The sequence below is a fragment of the Pongo abelii genome, chromosome 13, assembly GCF_028885655.2.
Source record: "Pongo abelii isolate AG06213 chromosome 13, NHGRI_mPonAbe1-v2.0_pri, whole genome shotgun sequence".
NCBI classification, from domain to species: domain Eukaryota; kingdom Metazoa; phylum Chordata; class Mammalia; order Primates; family Hominidae; genus Pongo; species Pongo abelii.
The window spans coordinates 3170678-3178875 of NC_071998.2; positions in this window are offsets into that span (position 1 = coordinate 3170678).

The window sequence follows — 8198 nt, forward strand, 5'->3', positions numbered from 1 at the left end:
GAATCTTGCTTTCCAACACTAGCTTGGTATCTGAGACCATCTGCCTGCTGACTGGCTTTCCTGTCACAAACATTCTGCATGTAGGCACAGTGTGTTCCTGCACTCCATGTTAACTCGTTCACCCTCATGTTCCCTTGGTTCCTGTCCCCAGTCCAGCAAGCAGAACTAATTACAGATCTTGACAACAGAAGATACAGATTTAAAATAACTTGCCTGTTCCCGTGGACTTTATCCACTAGTGAAGGAAGACAAGTGGACCATGGGAGAGGGTAGGTGGGGGCTCCTTCCCTATTCCTCCCATTCCACTTTTTACAAAACCCAGCTAGACCACTGGGAGAGCAACGGAGATTAAGAATGACTGCATCTAAATATTGTCATCTGGTCCACTCTTCTTCCATCTTGTACACAAGGATATGAGTTTTGTTTAAAGCACTACTGAAACCAAGATAAACTCTGGCTTAGCAAGCCCCTGACGGATCAGTCTAGTAATCTTATCAAAACCAAGATTACCTAAAAGCACTAACCAAAGGAAAAGCTCCCTCACCCCAACCTATGACTGCTCACATTTTTCAGATTGAATCATTTCAATTGTATTTTAAGGTTCATTGACCCTTTACCACCTCCAAGCTGCTCCTCAACACAACTGATTATTTTTTAATTTTGAAAACTTTCTCACTTCTAGAATTTCCACTTGAGCCTTTGTTATTATTGTAGTTTCTTCTACCCTGCTGTGATTTCCTATCCATTTATTTTAAGGGTTTTTGGGGTTTTGATTTTAATAAGAGTTACAATAACTACTTTAAAAATCCACACTAATTCCAACATCTGGGTCATCTCGAGGTCAGTCGCTATTGATTGCCTTTTTCTTTGAATATGTTTCTTTATATGTTTGATATAATGGGATTGAATTCTGAAGATTGTAAAACTAGATTTTGTTTTGTTCCTCTGAAAATTTTGATAATTTTTTGTTGTATTTGTTGTATTTTGTTTGATTTTTTCTATTGTATACTTTACAATATATTTTCCTCCAATGATTTTGACATTCCTCTTTCTCAAAATATTTATGTTTATGTTAACAATTATACAAAGTAGCTTGGTGCAGTGGCTCCCATCTGTAATTCCAGAATTTTAGAGGCCAAGGCAGGAGGGTCACTGGAGCCCAGGAGTTGGAAACCAGCCTAGACAACAGGGCAAGACACTGTCTCCACAAAAAATTATTAGGGTGGTGCTAAAAGTAATTGCGGGTTTTGCCATTAATTTCAATGGCAAAACCCACAATTACTCTTGCACCAACCTGATAAAAAGTAAGCTGGGTATGGTGGTGGCGTGTGTCTGTTGTCTCCACTATTTAGGAAGTGAAGGCAGAGGTGGGAGGATTGCTTGAGCCCAGAAGTTCCAGACCAGCCTGAGACACTGTCTCTATGAGAAAAAAAAAAATTAGCTGGGCTCACGTACCTGTGGTACTAGCTACTTCGGAGGCAAAGGCAGAGGTGCCAGAATCACTGGAGAACAGAGGCTCAAGGCTACAGGGCACTGTGATTGTGCCACTGCACTCCAGCCTGGGTGATAGAGCACGACCCTGACTCCAAATAATAATAATAATTACAAAAAGAAAGACTTAGAACACCAGGTTAGGGTTAAGTATTATAAAATTTAGCTGACTTACTCTGTTCTCTATAAAACAGGTTGCCACAGAAAATATATCATGCCCAGTTAATTTTAAATTTCAGATAAACAAATACTTTTTTCAGTGTAAGTATATCCCATGCAATATTTGGGACATGCTTATACTAAAATATTATTCTCTGTTATCTGAAATTGAAATTTAACTGGGTATTACATAATTATAGCAGCCTGACTATAAAAGATATGTAGGCTGAGCAAAATTCTACTTTAAACTTCAAGCTTTATAATAAATGCATTATTAATCAAGAATTATTGTTTACTGAGACCTGTGTAGATCCCCATATTTATCTTTCTAAATGTGGAACTAGGAAAGCTACATAAAGAACATTTATAGAAATAAATGACTGTTCTATAGAGCTGAAAAGAAAACTTTAGCTTTTATTTGTCTCCCAAAACTTAAGCTTTATTCTACATTTGAATAAACAATAAAATTACAGCTCAACTTTGGAAGCACAGATCATAATATAGAAATAAAGTAAAGATCCCAGAAACATTTAACAGGCAACAAATCTTTCATATCATCTTACTATAGCAACTAAACATATAATGACTTAGAAGGATCCATTAATTATAAGTAAAGAATAAATCTCTTACAAAGCATAACTATTCATATTATTGACCATCATAAGAGTAAATATTTTAAGTAAAACGCCATGAAAACTTTACAGAAAGGAGTGAGTTGCAGACTCAGTCATTCTTGGATTTCTTTCAACACCAGGCTTTCTTCCCTTTTGATCTGAACTGGGATTTGAATATTTCCTCTCTTTGCCCTCTGACTCTCTAGTCTCTGAAGCATCTTTTGTAGTAGAGGTGTGTGCAAAGACTTCCTGGAAATTTGATTTTGTAAATTGTCCTGTTGTATCTTCTAGGCACTGCAGTGATACAGATGTAGAGCTGTTGCTCTTGTTGTATAAGTGTAACATTTTGATTCAAAAAAGGAAGTAAAAAGAAGAGAGTTGATTACATTTGGCTACTGACATTAATAATAATAAATAATAATTGTACTTGTAATATAAACATATGAATGTTTCAGTTCTAAGAATGGCTGTCCACATAAGAAAAGTATGTAAAAATAATTAATGTCTATTATAATTACTTTAACCAAAGAAAAAGTATAATTTAAAGATGGCTGTTTAAGGATCAAATTGCAGCAACTGGTGAAAGTAGATATTAGTCATATTTATTAAGTGACACACAGTGATACTGAAGGCACTTATTTCTCAAGAAACATCATTTTTTCCCAACAAGAACATACTACATCCTAGACATGAAATGAAAATAAGCTTTAATTTTCACCACAGGAGGGCGACACTCAGAGAACTGAAGTGGTACAGATCCATTAGAGGACCATATCCATGAGTCTATCAGTCTCTACTCTAGGACAGAGCAAGAATTTTTAAAGAACCTCGGTGAAGTTTCCTTTTCAAAGAAATACAAAGATTAAAGCCTTTGAAACGTAAATTATTTTTCCAGTTATTACATTGAGGACAAAGTAACAGTTGCAAATTAAGATTTTTATAACTATCCCTAAAACTGATTCTCAGTGACTCCCTTGATCTACATATGTTAAGGAAAGGGCAAGATGAAGATGTGTTAAATATTTTCCAGTTTTTAAAAATCAGTTTTAAAAAAAGGTATACCCAAATAATGGTTAATTAAATGACCATGAAAGTATGTTATAGCAGATGCCCACTAATCAACATGCCTTGAAATTAAAGGTTTATAAGGTATATAAGGGCAAAGTTTTTGATGTTGCCATTACATTCACAAAAGTATCTGAGGCACGTACAGCATGAAGTTCATTAAGTGCTTCCAACATAACCAGCACAAAATTTTGTTGAATAAATAAATGAATACTTTTGTATAGCATCTGTTCAAAATCTCTGATGTAAAAATGAAAATAATTTGAAATTATGCAAAACTGAAATTTACCTTATACGGCTGCCAATTCGTACAAACAACAAGATGAATTTCAAAATGAAAACATGACAATAAATTCAAAGTTTCAAAATGGCTGGCCTTTTATTTGCAAAACCCATGTTCAAATAAAGGAATAAGACATCAAATGTTTTGAGAACCAAATTTTACTGCTGCTTTTCTAACACCCTGTTGTTAACCTGAGCCCCCATCCTCTTACTGTCAATAACAGATTTTCATTATAAAATACAAGAAACAGTCCAGGTGCCTGTCAATAACAGATTTTCATCATCAAATACAAGAAAGAGGCAGGGCACGGTGGCTCACAACTGTAATCCCAGCATTTTGGGAGGCTGAGGCAGGTGGATCACTTGAGGTCAGGAGTTTGAGACAAGCCTGGCCAACATGGTGAAACCTCATCTCTACTAAAAATACAAAAATTAGCTGGGTGTGGTAACAGGCGCCTGTAATTCCCGCTAATCCAGAGGCTGAGGCAGGAGAATCACTTGAACCAGGGAGGTGGAGGTTGCAGTGAACTGAGATCGAGCCACTGTACTCAAGGCTGGGCGACAGAGCAAGACTCTGCCTTAAAAAAAATAAATACACAACATAACAGAATCTCTGGGACACATTCAAAGCGGTGTGTATAGGGAAATTTATAGCACTAAATGCCTACAAGAAAAAGCAAGAAATATCCAAAATTGACAACCTAACATCACAATTAAAAGAACTAGAAAAGCAAGAGCAAACACATTCAAAAGCTAGCAGAAGGCAAAAAATAACTAAGATCAGAGCAGAACTGAAGGAAATAGAGACACAAAAAACCCTTCAAAAAATTAATGAATCCAGGAGCTGGTTTTTTGAAAGGATCAACAAAATTGATAGACCGCTAGCAAGACTAAAAAAGAAGAAAACAGAGAAGAATCAAATAGACGCAATAAAAAATGATAAAGGGGATATCACCACCGAACCCACAGAAATACAAACTACCAACAGAGAATAATACAAACAGCTCTATGCAAATAAACTAGAAAATCTAGAAAAAATGGATAAATTCCTCGACACATACCCTCGGCCAAGACTAAAAAAGGAAGAAGTTGTGTCTCTGAATAGACCAATAACAGGCTTTGGAATTGTGGCAATAATCAATTCCTTACCAACGAAAAGAGTACAGGACCAGATGGATTCAGAGCCGAATTCTACCAGAGGTACAAGGAGGAACTGGTACCCTTCCTTCTGAAATTATTCCAATCAATAGAAAAAGAGTGAATCCTCTCTAATTCATTTTACGAGGCCAGCATCATCCTGATACCAAAGCCGGACAGAGACACAACCAAAAAAGAACTTTAGACTAATATCTTTGATGAACAATGATGCAAAAATCCTCAATAAAATACTGGCAAACCAAATCCAGCAGCACATCAAAAAGCTTATCCACCATGATCAAGTACGCTTCATTCCTGGGATGCAAGGATGGTTCAATATACGCAAATCAATAAATGTAATATAGCATAAAAACAGAACCAAAGACAAAAACCACATGATTATTTCAACTGATGCAGAAAAGACCTTTGATAAAATTCAACAACGCTTCATGCTAAAATTCTCAATAAGTTAGGTATTGGTGGGACGTATCTCAAATTAATAAGAGCTATCTATGACAAACCCACAGCCAATATCAAACTGAATGGGCAAAAACTGGAAGCATTCCCTTTGAAAACTGGCACAAGACAGGGATGCCCTCTCTCACCACTCCTATTCAACTTAGTGTTGGAAATTCTGGCCAGGGCAATTAGGCAGGAGAAGGAAATAAAGGGTATTCAATTAGGAAAAGAGGAAGTCAAATTGTCCCTGTTTGCAGAGGACATGATTGTTTATCTGGAAAAACCACGGTCTCAGCCCAAAATCTCCTCAATCTGATAAGCAACTTCAGCAAGGTCTCAGGATACAAAATCAATGTAAAAAATCAAAAGCATTCTCATACACCAATAACAGACAAACAGAGAGCCAAATCATGAGTGAACTCCCATTCACAATTGCTTCAAAGAGAATAAAATACCTAGGAATCCAACTTACAAGGGATGTGAAGGACCTCTTCAAAAAGAACTACAAACTACTGTTCAATGAAATAAAAGAGGATACAAAGAAATGGAAGAACATTCCATGCTCGTGGGTAGGAAGAATCAATATCGTTAAAATGGCCATACTGCCCAAGGTAATTTAGACATTCAATGCCATCCCCATCAAGCTACCAATGACTTTCTTCTCAGAATTGGAAAAAACTACTTTAAAGTTCATATGGAACCAAAAAAGAGCCTGCATCACCAAGTCAATCCTAAGCCAAAAGAGCAAAGCTGGAGGCATCACGCTACCTGACTTCAAATTATACTACAATGCTACAGTAACCAAAACAGCATGGTACTGGTACCAAAACAGAGATATAGATCAAGGGAACAGAACAGAGCCCTCAGAAATAATGCCACATATCTACAACTATATGATCTTTGACAAACCTGAGAAAAACAAGCAATGGAGAAAGGATTCCCTATTCAATAAATGGTGCTGGGAACACCTACTAGCCATATGTAGAAAGCTGAAACTGGATCCCTTCCTTACACTTTATACAAAAATTAATTCAAGATGGATTAAAGACCTAAACTTTAGACCTAAAACCATAAAAACCCTAGAAGAAAACCTAGGCATTACCATTCAGGACATAGGCATGGGCAAGGACTTCATGTCTAAAACACCAAAAGCAATGGCAACAAAAGCCAAAATTGACAAATGGGATCTCATTAAACTAAAGAGCTTCTGCACAGCAAAAGAAGCTACCATCAGAGTGAACAGGCAACCTACAAAATGAGAGAAAATTTTCACAACCTACTCATCTGACAAAGGGCCAATATCAAGAATCTACAATGAACTCCAACAAATTTACAAGAACAAAACAAACAACCCCATCAAAAAGTGAGCAAAGGACATGAACAGACACTTCTCAAAAGAAGACATTTATGCAGCCAAAAAAAACATGTAAAAATGCTCATCATCACTGGCCATCAGAGAAATGCAAATGAAAACCACAATGATATACCGTCTCACACCAGTTAGAATGGCGATCATTAAAATGTCAGGAAACAACAGGTGCTGGAGAGGATGTGGAGAAATAGGAACACTTTTACACTGTTGGTAGGACTGTAAACTAGTTCAACCATTGTGAAAGTCAGTGTGGCGATTCCTCAGGGATCTAGAACTAGAAACACCATTTGACCCAGCTGTCCCGTTACTGGGTATATACCCAAAGGACTATAAATCATGCTGCTATAAAGACACATGCACACGTATGTTTATTGTGGTACTATCCACAATAGCAAAGACTTGGAACCAACCCAAATGTCCAACAATGATAGACTGGATTAAGAAAATGTGACACATATACACCATGGAATACTATGTGATGAGTTCATGTCCTTCGTAGGGACATGGATGAAGTTGGAAATCATCATTCTCAGTAAACTATCGCAAGAACAAAAAACCAAACACCGTATATTCTCACTTATAGGTGGGAATTGAACAACGAGAACACATGGACACAGGAAGGGGAACATCACACTCTGGGGCCTGCTGTGGGGTGGGGATAGTGGGGAGGGTTAGCTTTAGGAGATATACCTAATGCTAAATGGCACATGTATACATATGTAAATATCCTGCACAATGTGCACATGTACCCTAAAACTTAAAGTATAATAATAATAAAATTTAAAAAGACCTGTGTATGTTGATTATTTATCTGTGTGTATGTTACTATGCAAAATTATATTATTTTTAGTAACTTAGATTATGTAAATATGTATTATATTTTAGGCAGTAGCAAATATTAACACATTTTTTAATGTACAGCTTAGACAATAGTTGATGATTACAATTAATTAATATTAGCTACTTACAACACTTATGCAAACAGAAATTCTAAAACTAAATTTGTATTAACTTTGAAAATTTTAAACTATTTTCTACAAAGTTTTTAAATTACAAACAATAAAATAGAAAGTTTATAAAAAAAGAAATGCTATGAGAAATAGTTATATTTTGATTCTTTAATTTTTCTGAATATTAGTTCTTGGAGCTTCACCGTGAGTAATTCCAGTAGGCTACACAAATTTTCTCTTCAGTAAAATGGCCAAACAGAAGGCATTCAATTTTTAAATATATGATGCAATTTTATTACCTTTTTTTCTATATAAATGACACAAAATTTAGACCAATAAAAACAGAATTTCTTCCTTGAAATTTCAAGAGTTGAGCTGAGCTGAGAAGAGCTAAACTGCTTGATTTCACAGTTGGAAATTAAAGCAAGTGGCCCACATCAAAGTAATAGTTAAGCCTTTTTGTCTTCCTTTCTGTGATTGTGGTAAGCAACAGGCAAAATCAGATGAAGCACCGACTCCTCATTGTTCCATTTTTTCCTCATGGAAAAGCACCAGGAAAGAGTCAGATGGATCAGCACAAAGATGGCACTGTCTCACTGCCGAGGTGGCCCCCTCATTAAAAATAGGCCTGCAATTTTGTACAAAAGGGGGCAGGAGTGCGTAGAGGAG